Raw genomic sequence first — 13284 nt, 5'->3', positions numbered from 1 at the left:
GATGAAAATAATCATGGCCTCTAAATCATCAAGCTGCATACTGGACCCTATTCCAACTAAACTACTGAAAGAGCTGCTTCCTGTGCTTGGCCCTCCTATGTTGAACATAATAAACGGCTCTCTATCCACCGGATGTGTACCAAACTCACTAAAAGTGGCAGTAATAAAGCCTCTCTTGAAAAAGCCAAACCTTGACCCAGAAAATATAAAAAACTATCGGCCTGTATCGAATCTTCCATTCCTCTCAAATCTTTTAGAAAAGGCTGTTGAGCAGCAACTCACTGCCTTCCTGGAGACAAACAATGTATACGAAATGCTTCAGTCTGGTTTTAGACCCCATCATAGCACTGAGACTGCACTTGTGAAGGTGGTAAATGACCTTTTAATGGCATCAGACCGAGGCTCTGCATCTGTCCTCGTGCTCCTAGACCTTAGTGCTGCTTTTGATACCATCGATCACCATATTCTTTTGGAGAGATTGGAAACCCAAATTGGTCTACACGAACAAGTTCTGGCCTGGTTTAGATCTTATCTGTCGGAAAGATATCAGTTTGTCTCTGTGAATGGTTTGTCCTCTGACAAATCAACTGTAAATTTCGGTGTTCCTCAAGGTTCCGTTTAGGACCACTATTGTTTTCACTATATATTTTACCTCTTGGGGATGTCATTCGAAAACATAATGTTAACTTTCACTGCTATGCGGATGACACACAGCTGTACATTTCAATGAAACATAGTGAAGCCCCAAAATTGCCCTCGCTAGAAGCACGTGTTTCAGACATAAGGAAGTGGATAGCTGCAAACTTTCTACTTTTAAACTCGGACAAAACAGAGATGCTTGTTCTAGGTCCCAAGAAACAAAGAGATCTTCTGTTGAATCTGACAATTCATCTTAATGGTTGTACAGTCATCTCAAATAAAACTGTGAAGGACCTCGGCGTTACTCTGGACCCTGATCTCTCTTTTGAAGAACATATCAAGACCATTTCAAGGACAGCTTTTTTCCATCTACGTAACATTGCAAAAATCAGAAACTTTCTGTCCAAAAATGATGCAGAAAAATGTATCCATGCTTTTGTCACTTCTAGGCTAGACTACTGCAATGCTCTACTTTCCGGCTACCCGGATAAAGCACTAAATAAACTTCAGTTAGTGCTAAATACGGATGCTAGAATCCTGACTAGAACCAAAACATTTGATCATATTACTCCAGTGCTAGCCTCCCTACACTGGCTTCCCGTCAAGGCAAGGGCTGATTTCAAGGTTTTACCGCTAACCTACAAAGCATTACATGGGCTTGCTCCTACCTATCTCTCTGATTTGGTCCTGCTGTACATACCTACACATACGCTACGGTCACAAGACGCAGGCCTCCTAATTGTCCCTAGAATTTCTAAGCAAACAGCTGGAGGCAGGGCTTTCTCCTATAGAGCTCCATTTTTATGGAATGGTCTGCCTACCCATGTAAGAGACGCAAACTCGGGTCTCAACCTTTAAGTCTTTACTGAAGACTCATCTCTTCAGTGTGTCATATGATTGAGTGTAGTCTGGCCCAGGAGTGGGAAGGTGAACGGAAAGGCTCTGGAGCAACGTACCGCCCTTGCTGTCTCTGCCTGGCCGGTTCCCCTCTTTCCACTGGGATTCTCTGCCTCTAACCCTATTACAGGGGCTGAGTCACTGGCTTACTGGGGCTCTTTCATACCGTCCCTAGGAGGGGTGCGTCACTTGAGTGGGTTGAGTCACTGATGTGATCTTCCTGTCTGGGTTGGCGCCCCCCCTTGGGTTGTGCCGTGGTGGAGATCTTTGTGGGCTATACTCGGCCTTGTCTCAGGATGGTAAGTTGGTGGTTGAAGATATCCCTCTAGTGGTGTGGGGGCTGTGCTTTGGCAACGTGGGTGGGGTTATATCCTTCCTGTTTGGCCCTGTCCGGGGGTGTCCTCGGATGGGGCCACAGTGTCTCCTGACCCCTCCTGTCTCAGCCTCCAGTATTTATGCTGCAGTAGTTTATGTGTCAGGGGGCTAGGGTCAGTTTGTTATATCTGGAGTACTTCTCCTGTCCTATTCGGTGTTCTGTGTGAATTTAAGTGTGCTCTCTCTAATTCTCTCTCTTTCTCTCTTTCTCTCTTTCTTTCTCTCTCTCGGAGGACCTGAGCCCTAGGACCATGCCTCAGGACTACCTGACATGATGACTCCTTGCTGTCCCCAGTCCACCTGGCCGTGCTGCTGCTCCAGTTTCAACTGTTCTGCCTTATTATTATTTGACCATGCTGGTCATTTATGAACATTTGAACATCTTGGCCATGTTCTGTTATAATCTCCACCCGGCACAGCCAGAAGAGGACTGGCCACCCCACATAGCCTGGTTCCTCTCTAGGTTTCTTCCTAGGTTTTGGCCTTTCTAGGGAGTTTTTCCTAGCCACCGTGCTTCTACACCTGCATTGCTTGCTGTTTGGGGTTTTAAGGCTGGGTTTCTGTACAGCACTTTGAGATATCAGTTGATGTACGAAGGGCTATATAAATACATTTGATTTGATTTGATGTTAGTTTGCTATCTGGGGGCCCTCAACCGATGTGTTCATAATATGCTATCTGGGGGGCCTGACCTCCAGGCTGCTCTCAACGCCCAAAATAAAATAATAATATTAACCTTTATTTTGGGGGAGGGAGGGTTGGAGTCCCCTGGAGGCCGGGGCCCCATGGCACGTGCCCTGTGTACCCATTCGGTAAGCCGGCCCTTTGTGTGTATGTGTCTGTCTTTCTGTCTGTGTGTGTGTGTAGGCTATGCATGCTCACTGTGTGAGTGTGTGTGACTCAGTTTGTTTTCTATGCCATATCCTTGCTTTGTGGTGCACTAAATGAAAACAGAGCTAAATAGAGCAAGGCCTTAGCAATGGGACACCATCTCCCCCACGACCTCTGCCTCCTGGAGGTGTGAGCTGCCTTGCCATGCTAAACATAACATGTATACAACATGCATGGAAAATGACTGACTCAGATGTGCACTATTAAAAGAGCTCAATTCCCAAAGTATTGCTGGGGGGATGGGGACTGCTGGTCAGAGCTACAATCTGTGTGGGCTGGGGCTGGGAACATTGCCCCAAATGCTAGCAGACATTTTTCCACCAGAGGTCTAGCCACCCCAAACCGTAAGTGGCAGCTGTGGGAATGGTATCAAACCATACTATAGGTGTGAAATGGAGACAGTCAGCCAATGACACACGGCCAGGACAGTATTTGCACGTGTTTGTGTTGAGACACAGGGAAACTTGTTACTGTAACTGTATAGTTCCATGTTCTGATTTCATTGTAGTTTGTGTAGGGATGGCAGGATAACATCTATGATTACGGTCCTTCGTTTTTTTCCACAATGTGTCTTTATTGCATTTGTTTCATTCATGTTATTCTTGGATCTATTACATTTATCGTGGAGTTGTGCTGATGTTACCGTACAGCTTTTGAAAATAATGTTGCTATAGTATTTTTAGGTCAGGGTATATTTGGAGCCTCCCTTTGGACAGACACACACTGTACAGTACATGGTAAACTGTGGCTTAAGTGCTATTACAACACTCAGTAGAACAAATACTGTGGACCAATCACACTTAAACTGTAATGGGACAAACTGGGATTGTCGTAGGTGGTTATTGCAAAGATATATTAATCTGAGGAAAGAAAGTTACTGTAAGGTGACTGTATCTTATACTGTATGAATGAGCTATGAAATGTTGAGTCACCTTGACTGTCTGACATATTCGGTATGCTTCACATTGACACTGTCCTAACTGAAGATGGGTTTCACTTTGCCCTTTGTGATAATTTGAGGTCATGTATCAAGGAGTATGTTTAGCTCCTTCTGATGAAACAACCAGACAGCATTTATTAGAGTGATCATACGCGCGCTGTTTTAATTTTCTCTGTCACTACAGTACATGGTCAATATCTGTCTCGGCTGTTTCCATTTCAGGCTTAAAGACCCAGTGCATTCAAAAATGTGATTTTTCTGCGTTTTATGTATATTTCCACACTATGAGTGCCTTTAAGGCGCATATTTCTATAAGGATACACTGCATACTTCTGAACAATATATTTACTGCCTGTATTTTTAATTGAAAACTATTACGTTTTCTCACTAAACACTAAAACATGACACTATATGCTACTGAAAATTATATTCCCATTGGTCTTTTCCAGAGTATGGACCCAGCTGCAATTCTGCTGGTGCATGTTGTGGTGGTGGTAACAGCAGTGGTTATTTTCCTGCACAGTCTGGTGCTCAAATTCTTGTCCACAGCAACGGTACGCAACAAGGTGGTCGTGATAACAGATGCCTTAACAGGACAGGGAAAGGGCAAATCCTTTATTTTGATTTTGAAAAACAAAGCTCAGATATGAAGTGCATGTAGAAAACTGTTACATTGTTACTAAAACAGTATTCTGTCTGTAAATGTATTAATCCAAACCTTCGCAGAATGTGCAAAGTTGTTTCACGAGTGAGGAGCTAGAGTCATCCTTTGCTGGAAAAACTTGAAGGTTTTGCTGATAACCTGACTAGCGCTGCAGACCCTAAATTAGTAAGTATGTCATAACTCTTAAACCCAACAGAGCAATTATATGGTCTTTATATGCCTGATACAAAGTTACGTTTTATTCGCATTTATATGAATATGCATAAATTGTAAAGCGATCATGAATATCCTAAAGATGAATAACCATATATTACAATAATTTGGTCCTTGCATCATTGTGAAATCCTCTTTCCCTTTCCTAGACCTTCCCTCCTAAACTTGTGCTGGTGGATTTCGGTGACATGAACAGCATGCCAGATGTGATCGCAGAGACGCTGGAGTGTTGTGGCTGTGTGGATGTGCTCATTCTCAACAGCAGCCTTAAAGTCAAGGCCCCAGTACAGAGCACATCACTGAAGATGGACAGGCTAATTATGGACAATAACTACTTTGGCCCTATCACAGTGGCTAAGGGTACTATATCACAACAGAGCATAATTGAACTCAGTTAAAAGGAATTTGAGTTTGAGAGTTGTGTTACATTGGTCCCTTCCACAGGTCTTCTGCCATCCATGATGTCGAGGAGGACTGGCCATGTGATTCTGGTCAACAGCATCCAGGGCAAGCTGGCTATGCCTTTCCGTGCCACTTGTGAGTTCAGTCATTTTCATACCGACAGTAGGCCTACTTCTGAATGTAGTTTGATGAAATTTGAATTAACAGGTATTCAGATGTACAGTATGAGTTCCCTCAATAATGAAACAATTGTATGAGCGGGAGATCAGGGTCTGAATTTGGCTTCTGCTGGGTTTCAGATGCTGCCTCTAAGCATGCAGTCCAAGCCTTCTTTGACTGTCTGCGGGCTGAGGTCCAGGAGTATGGCATCTCTGTCAGCACTGTCAACCACACCTTCATCATCTCCCCTCCATTTGGGGAAAATTGTTGGTCTGACTACTCTAACCAACCTTAACCCCCCCCCCAGTCTTCTCCAAACAGAAGGTTATGGACATCACACCAGCAGAGGCTGCCAATGAGATCCTGAAGATTCTGAACAGCAAGAAGAGAGAGGTGGTCATGGCTCACTCCCTCCCCAAGATGGCCATCTATGCCAGATCCCTTTTCCCAAATGTATTTTTCGCTGTGATGGCTGCAGGAGTGAATAATGTTGCAGGAGTGAATCATGTTGCAGGAATGAATAATGCTGCAGGAATGAATGATGCTGCAGGAGTGAATAATATTGCAGCTTTAGCAGACTCAGAGGAGCTGTAGTCAACATAGCATTGGATTGACACTGGATTCTGGATACACACCACATAGAACTGGGAATAAGATGATGTGTTGGGCCAGCACTTATGACTGTCAAATATGAAGGACCAGCTGAGACCGGAATGAAAAGACAAAACGATTATTGAAATGTTGGAATGTTTTCAATGCTGAATGGACACAGGTGACTGAAAAAGATGTTGGAAAAATGTTTACTTGTAAACTAAAATAACTTGGGTATCTCAAGTTACAAGTTGCAACTTGCTTCAGCAGAACTGTCATATAGCAGAAATGAGGGAAACTGTTGTTTGTGTTATTGGGAACTGTATATTAGGCCTACAGAACCTAGAAATAAACCTTGTTTTGAGCTCTGTCTCCTTGTCTTTACCTTTCATAATATATGTAACATTGGTAAAGAGACCACTTTGTAGCCTACAGATGGAATTGAAGACTCATATTTGTATTTTGTGACAGAGGTGGATGGTAATTTAATTACAATCTCAACTCATTATAGTCATGAAGTAACTATTTTACGCTGGCTAGTGGACATCAATGGAATTGCATTGGAAAAGACTGCGCACAGCCACGAGCGAGAACTGACTCTTGAACAAGACAATAGATATGGCTTTACGAAAATGTATTTTCCGCGTCTATGCATTGAACAGCACACGTCATTCTGTAAAGGTTTTGAATACTCTTTAGTGTATTGAGTCCTAACTCCGACTTGAGAGTAAAACATGACCGATACAACCTCTGCTTTTCTATCAACCTGGACGGCGAAGGTGAGCGTGAAACAGAGCAGGATTCCCATTTACAACCAGGGGGTTATAGTAACTCGAGGCCGGTGTTCGACGGCGAAGGTGAGCGTGAAACAGAGCAGGATTCCCATTTACAACCAGGGGGTTATAGTAACTCGAGGCCGGTGTTCGGCGGCGAAGGTGAGCGTGAAACAGAGCAGGGATTCCCATTTACAACCAGGGGGTTATAGTAACTCGAGGCCGGTGTTCGACGGCGAAGGTGAGCGTGAAACAGAGCAGGATTCCCATTTACAACCAGGGGGTTATAGTAACTCGAGGCCGGTGTTCAACGGCGAAGGTGAGCGTGAAACAGAGCAGGGATTCCCATTTACAACCAGGGGGTTATAGTAACTCGAGGCCGGTGTTCGACGGCGAAGGTGAGCGTGAAACAGAGCAGGGATTCCCATTTACAACCAGGGGGTTATAGTAACTCGAGGCCGGTGTTCGGCGGCGAAGGTGAGCGTGAAACAGAGCAGGGATTCCCATTTACAACCAGGGGGTTATAGTAACTCGAGGCCGGTGTTCGACGGCGAAGGTGAGCGTGAAACAGAGCAGGGATTCCCATTTACAACCAGGGGGTTATAGTAACTCGAGGCCGGTGTTCGACGGCGAAGGTGAGCGTGAAACAGAGCAGGGATTCCCATTTACAACCAGGGGTTATAGTAACTCGAGGCCGGTGTTCGACGGCGAAGGTGAGCGTGAAACAGAGCAGGGATTCCCATTTACAACCAGGGGTTATAGTAACTCGAGGCCGGTGTTCGGCGGCGAAGGTGAGCGTGAAACAGAGCAGGGATTCCCATTTACAACCAGGGGGTTATAGTAACTCGAGGCCGGTGTTCGGCGGCGAAGGTGAGCGTGAAACAGAGCAGGGATTCCCATTTACAACCAGGGGGTTATAGTAACTCGAGGCCGGTGTTCGGCCGACGGTGAGCGTGAAACAGAGCAGGGATTCCCATTTACAACCAGGGGTTATAGTAACTCGAGGCCGGTGTTCGACGGCGAAGGTGAGCGTGAAACAGAGCAGGGATTCCCATTTACAACCAGGGGGTTATAGTAACTCGAGGCCGGTGTTCGACGGCGAAGGTGAGCGTGAAACATAGCAGGGATTCCCATTTACAACCAGGGGGTTATAGTAACTCGAGGCCGGTGTTCGACGGCGAAGGTGAGCGTGAAACAGAGCAGGGATTCCCATTTACAACCAGGGGGTTATAGTAACTCGAGGCCGGTGTTCATGCATGGCCCACTTGGGAACGTTCCTAGTTAGGAACGCATGACTGTGGGGAATATAATATGTTACACGTATAAATAACATTTGACTCTCTTGGCACAGGACATCAGGATAGCGCGGTGCTGCGCTACAAATTTACGAGCAAGAAGGAGGTAGATCTACTGTCAACTTATGTACCCGAGTCTTTCAGGGGCAAAGGTTAAACTCTTCTGTCAAAGGTAAACTGTCGTGACTATGGAATCCCATGAAGTCAAAAACGTGTTTTACTGTGTTTTATATATATTTACACACAGGTTTGAATAATACTGTGAAATTGTGAAAATTATGATAATGTCCTTTTAGTGTAAGAACAGTTTGAAATGTCATTCTGTTTTGGTGGGATGGAGTTTTGGCCTGCCTGGTGACATCAACAGGCGGTAAATTAGTTAATAGTCCAATTACATATTGTTCCAAACTACTCTGCCAATAACAACTCATTTTCAGTTTTTCCCTCCCTACTCAGACCACTCCCAGACAGTCCTAGCAAAATTATTGCTTGAGAAATTGCTCTTTGCTAATTGAAAACAATTTTGAAAACAATCACTGTAAGGTACTTCATTGTTACCCAGCAATGATTTGATATTGAGAATTTAAAAAACGTCTGCATTTGACCTTAGAAAATTATTATACTATCTAAACATTTCTAGGTAGTATCTACACATTTTGAGATACGTAAGTCAACATTTTGAGATACTTTTTTCTAACCTTAATTTGACTATTCAAGTCAATTAATAACAAATTATTATTTACAATAACGGCCTACAAGAGGCAAAAGGCCTCCTGTGGGGATGGGGCCCAACTTGTTTAAATGTAGGACAAAACACACATCACGACAAAAGAGACACCACAACACTACATAAAGAGAGACATAAGACAACAACATAAAATGGCAGGAACATGACAATACATGGTAGCAGCACAACATAACAACAACATGGTAGCAGCACAAACATGGTACAAACATTGTTAGGCACAGACAACAGCACGAAGGGCAAAAAAGGTAGAGACAACAATACATCACGGGAAGTGTCAGTAAGTGTCCATGATTGATTGAGTCTTTGGATGTAGAGATTGAGATAAAACTGTCCAGTTTGAGTGTTTGTTGCAGCTCGTTCCAGTCGCTAGCTGCAGCAAACTAAAAATAGGAGCGATCCAGGGATGAGTGTGCTTTGGGGACCTTTAACAGAATGTGAATGGCAGAACGGGTGCTGTATGTGGAGGATGAGGGCTGCAGTAGATATCTCAGATAGGGGGGAGTGAGGCCTAAGAGGGTTTTATAAATAAGCATCATCCAGTGGGTCTTGCGCCGGGTATACAGAGATGACCAGTTTACAGAGGAGTATAGCGTGCAGTGATGTGTCCTATAAAATGTTGAAATATTAAGTCTTCGCCCTAGGGAGGACTCCTGGTCCTTTACACAGACACAGAGACAACAACTGTTAGTGGTCAATAGAGCTAAGTGCCGAGCTTGCTTTATGCAGGGTTGCATCATGTAGGACTTTGCATCTGTAATTAAAAAAGATAATCACACAACAAACCATCGCTATTGTGTTGATTGATTAATTGGTCTATGTAGCTTAGCTGCACAAATTTCGAATATAAATCAGATTTGATCACATTCATATTTCTCTTAACACAAATAAATTGGTCTATATTTAATATATAATTTAGTTTGTAAATACATAGCTTAGGCTATAAATACATGACGTTACTGCTTTGTTTCCCTTGCCCAGAGTGAATCAGAGTGCTTAGGCTTCTCTGGCTACCTGCAGCTGTGGTTGTTATCAGTAGGCTACAGTTGATCAGTTTGTGCTCAAGTTGACAGATGGAAATCACCACACAATGCTACAAATAAATAAACATGGCATGGCAGGTAGCCTAGTGGTTAGAGCGTTGGGCCAGTAACCGAAAGGTTGCTGAATCGAATCTCCAAGCTGACAAGATTTTAAAATCTGTTTTTCTGCCCCTGAACAAGGCAGTTAACCCAGTGTTCCTAGGCCGTCATTGTAAATAAGAATTTGTTCTTAACTTGCCTAGTTAAATAAAGGTTAAATGTAAAAATATATATATACTATATGCATGATTTACCATCACTACATTTTAGATAGTATTGACTTATTTTTATGTGGTGGGAATTGGCTTCCACACATGACTCATTATGCCTGTGGTAACAAATAAATAGTTGCATGTTTGGTCCTATTTTTTAATTGCAATATTAATATTATTATGTGTTAGTACATTTTAACCTATTCTCTCCTCTATTCAGGCTGCCATTGATTTTCTGGTGGAAGAAAACCTCAAGGCCCATATATCTTGTTGTTATATTAAGAAATATGTTGAGGAAACCCCACTTCTTGGTTATAAGCATCTTATTATATTCTGAATAAACTGCATCCTTGATGAATAGTGGTTGGAAAGAATGGTAATTATAAAATACAAAATACTTTAAAATAATGTATTCAGTATATACAGTACTAGTCAAAAGTTTGGACACACCAACTCATTCAAGGGTTTTTCTTTATTTTTACTATTTTCTACATGGTAGAATGAAATAACACATGGAATCATGGAGTAACCAAAAAAGTGTTAAACAAATCAAATATATTTTAGATTCTTAAAGGTAGCCTTGATGACAGCTGACAGATGACAGAAACGGAAGTCCACAATTACTTTAAGACATAAAGGTCAGTCAATCCGAAAATGACAAGAACTTTGAAAGTTGTACAGTCGCAAAAACCATCAAGAGCTATGATGAAACTGGCTCTCATGAGGACCACCACATGAAAGGAAGACCCAGAGTTACCTCTGCTGCAGAAGACGAGTTCATTAGTTACCAGCTTCAGAAATTGCAGACCAAATAAATGCTTCACAGAGTTCAAGTAAAAGACACATCTCAACATCAACTGTTCAGAGGAGACTGCATGAATTAGGCCTTCGTGGCCAAATTGCTGCAAAGAAACCACTACTAAAGGACACCAATAATAAGAAGAGACTTGCTTGGGCCTAAAAACACGAGCAATGGACATTAGACTGGTGGAAATCTGTCCTTTGGTCTGATGAGTCCAAATGTGAGATTTTTGTTCCAACCACTGTGTCTTTTTGCGACACAGAGTACGGATGATCTCTGCATGTGTGGTTCCAACTGTGAAGCATGGAGGAGGAGGTGTGATGGTGTGGGGGTGCTTTGCTGGTGACACTGTAATTCATTTATTTACAATTCAAGGCACACTTAGCCAGCATGGCTACCACAGCATTCTGCAGTGATACGCCATCCCATCTGGTTTTGCGCTTAGTGGGATTATCATTTGTTTTTAAACAGGACAATGATCCAACACACCTCCAGCCTGTGTAAGGGCTATTTGACCAAGAAGGAGAGTGATGGAGTGCTGCATCAGATGACCTGGCCTCCACAATCACCCGATCTCAACCCAATTTAAATGGTTTGGGATGAGTTGGACTGCAGAGTGAAGGAAAAGCTGCCAACTAGTGCTGAGCATATGTGGGAACTCCTTCAAACTGTGGGGAATGCATTCCAGGTTAAGCTGGTTGAGAGAATGCCAAGAGTGTGCAAAGCTGTCATCAAGGCTACCTTGAAGAATCTAAAATATATTTGGATTTGTTTAACACTTTTTTGGTTACTACATGATTCCATGTGTTATTTCATAGTTTTGATATCTTCACTAGTAATCTACAATGTAAAAATACAAATAAAGAAAACCTTGAATGAGTAGGTCTGTCTAAACCTTTGACTGGTACTGTATGTATGTATATGTGTGTATATATACAGTGCCTTGCTAAAGTATTCGGCCCCCTTGAACTTTGCAGACCTTTTGCCACATTTCAGGCTTCAAACATAAAGATATAAAACTGTATTTTTGTGATGAATCAACAACAAGTGGGACACAATCATGAAGTGGAACGACATTTATTGGATATTTCAAACTTTTTAACAAATCAAAAACTGAAAAATTAGGTGTGCAAAATTATTCAGCCCCTTAAGTTAATACTTTGTAGCTCCACCTTTTGCTGCGATTACAGCTGTAAGTCGCTTGGGGTATGTCTCTATCAGTTTTGCACATCGAGAGACTGACATTTTTCCCATTCCTCCTTGCAAAACAGCTCGAGCTCAGTGAGGTTGGATGGAGAGCATTTGTGAACAGCAGTTTTCAGTTCTTTCCACAGATTCTCGATTGGATTCAGGTCTGGACTTTGACTTGGCCATTCTAACACCTGGATATGTTTATTTTTGAACCATTCCATTGTAGATTTTGCTTTATGTTTTGGATCATTGTCTTGTTGGAAGACAAATCTCCGTCCCAGTCTCAGGTCTTTTGCAGACTCCATCAGGTTTTCTTCCAGAATGGTCCTAGTATTTGGCTCCATCCATCTTCCCATCAATTTGAACCATCTTCCTGTCCCTGCTGAAGAAAAAGCAGGCCCAAACCATGATGCTGCCACCACCATGTTTGACAGTGGGGATGGTGTGTTCAGGTGATGAGCTGTGTTGCTTTTTACGCCAAACTTAACGTTTTGCATTGTTGCCAAAAAGTTCCATTTTGGTTTCATCTGACCAGAGCACCTTCTTCCATGTTTGGTGTGTCTCCCAGGTGGCTTGTGGCAAACTTTAAACGACACTTTTTATGGATATCTTTAAGAAATGGCTTTCTTCTTGCCACTCTTCCATAAAGGCCAGATTTGTGCAATATACGACTGATTGTTGTCCTATGGACAGAGTCTCCCACCAGCTGTAGATCTCTGCAGTTCATCCAGAGTGATCATGGGCCTCTTGGCTGCATCTCTGATCAGTCTTCCCTTTGTATGAGCTGAAAGTTTAGAGGACGGCCAGGTCTTGGTAGATTTGCAGTGGTCTGATACTCCTTCCATTTTCAATATTATCGCTTGCACAGTGCTCCATGGGATGTTTAAAGCTTGGGAAATCTTTTTGTATCCAAATCCGGCTTTAAACTTACTTCACAACAGTTTCTCGGACCTGCCTGGTGTGTTCCTTGTTCTTCATGATGCTCTCTGCGCTTATAACGGACCTCTGAGACTATCACAGTGCAGGTGCATTTATACGGAGACTTGATTACACACAGGTGGATTGTATTATCATCATTAGTCATTTAGGTCAACATTGGGATCATTCAGAGATCCTCACTGAACTTCTGGAGAGAGTTTGCTGCACTGAAAGTAAAGGGGCTGAATAATTTTGCACGCCCAATTTTTCAGTTTTTGATTTGTTACAAAAAGTTTGAAATATCCAATAAATGTCGTTCCACTTCATGATTGTGTCCCACTTGTTGTTGATTCATCACAAAAAAATACAGTTTTATATCTTTATGTTTGAAGCCTGAAATGTGGCAAAAGGTCGCAAAGTTCAAGGGGCCGAATACTTTCGCAAGGCACTGTATATATAATAATAATACATATGGATTATTTTGCAGTCTACCTA

The 13284-nt window shown here is 42.7% G+C and overlaps 1 pseudogene; it reads left to right on the top strand.

Moving 5' to 3' along the window:
- Positions 1–4106: 4106 nt before the first annotated feature.
- On the top strand, positions 4107–5967 carry LOC135566414 (dehydrogenase/reductase SDR family member 7C-B-like; annotated as a pseudogene).
- The last annotated feature ends 7317 nt before the right edge of the window (positions 5968–13284 follow it).

This window comes from Oncorhynchus nerka, unplaced genomic scaffold, assembly GCF_034236695.1.
Source record: "Oncorhynchus nerka isolate Pitt River unplaced genomic scaffold, Oner_Uvic_2.0 unplaced_scaffold_5072, whole genome shotgun sequence".
NCBI lineage: Eukaryota > Metazoa > Chordata > Actinopteri > Salmoniformes > Salmonidae > Oncorhynchus > Oncorhynchus nerka.
This window is presented reverse-complemented; position numbering and strand designations above follow the sequence as displayed.